The sequence below is a fragment of the Amphimedon queenslandica genome, unplaced genomic scaffold (assembly GCF_000090795.2).
Source record: "Amphimedon queenslandica unplaced genomic scaffold, v1.1 AMPQUscaffold_12955, whole genome shotgun sequence".
In the NCBI taxonomy this organism is placed as follows: Eukaryota; Metazoa; Porifera; class Demospongiae; order Haplosclerida; family Niphatidae; genus Amphimedon; species Amphimedon queenslandica.
This window is the reverse complement of record NW_003546809.1, coordinates 50,832-52,010: the sequence shown is the minus strand read 5'-3', so window position 1 is coordinate 52,010 and position 1,179 is coordinate 50,832.

Genomic DNA, 1,179 nt, shown 5'->3' with positions numbered 1-1,179 from the left:
AGGCAGGAGCGCATGTAGCTGTTTCATATTAACAAATCATTTAGTGACAATAATAATAATAATAAATATAAATATACAACAATTTATAATAATTATAATAACAATAATAATAATAATATTGATATACATATACAAATGTATTTATTTATGCATGTGTTGTGCTCCATTAATCAGTTCAATATATATTGATGTTAATGATATAGAGGAGGAGGAGGTGTATTGTTCAATGTTGTGAGTGAGTGGTTTCAAGTGATTTCAGTTGATATTTCTAGTATTATGATATGACACAAGATCCTCTCTATAAGAAATAACAAAAAAATAAAATTTATTAATATTTATTAATCAACGTTACCTTCTTTCGTCCTTTTCTCTTGTTACCCCCGGTGACCGTTGCCTTGGTAACGCCTGCTGCCTCGGATGAGCGGCGAGGTAGACAGTGATAGGTCTCCAGTACAGAGTGCCAGTCCTCACAGTCTGAGAGAGAGGGACAGGATATCTTGATCGGTTTGAGTTCTGGTCCTCCGTTGGAGTGTTTAATGATAATGTCCAGTGATCCTTGAGAGAAGGAGAGAGTGTAGTCAGTCTGTAGGTTGAGGGTGTGGGTTGAATCAGTTATCAGAGACTGTTGGTCTGTCTGGCCTTGTCTAAGAGCAATCTTCTATAAAAAGAGAGAGAGAGAGATCATTAATTATCTGTTACTATCTGTCATTCTAAGAATCAAGTCATTCAATGATCATACTGATATCACACCGATACCATAAAATAGGTCCATCAATTTTAATTTAATTATTTCTTTATTATTATTATCATCGCTAACGAGTTACCATAATTCTTCTGAAGACTACACATGTACATGTATCCACTAACGTGTTACTATTAATAGTAACGATACATGCAAGTGTTACTATTAATAGTAACGTGTCTCAATGAGTGATTAATGTATGATATTACTGGATAATTGTAACACTAATTGTACATGTACATGTATGACATCACGTGACATCATAAAGCACATGTATGACATCATTTTACATCATAATGTACATGCACTAGATTACATGGTAATTCTAGCGAAATCCTAATACTGCATATACATCTATACATCTATACATCTATACATGTACATGTACATGTACATGTGCATGTACATGTACATATATATTTCTTACCAGTGCTTAA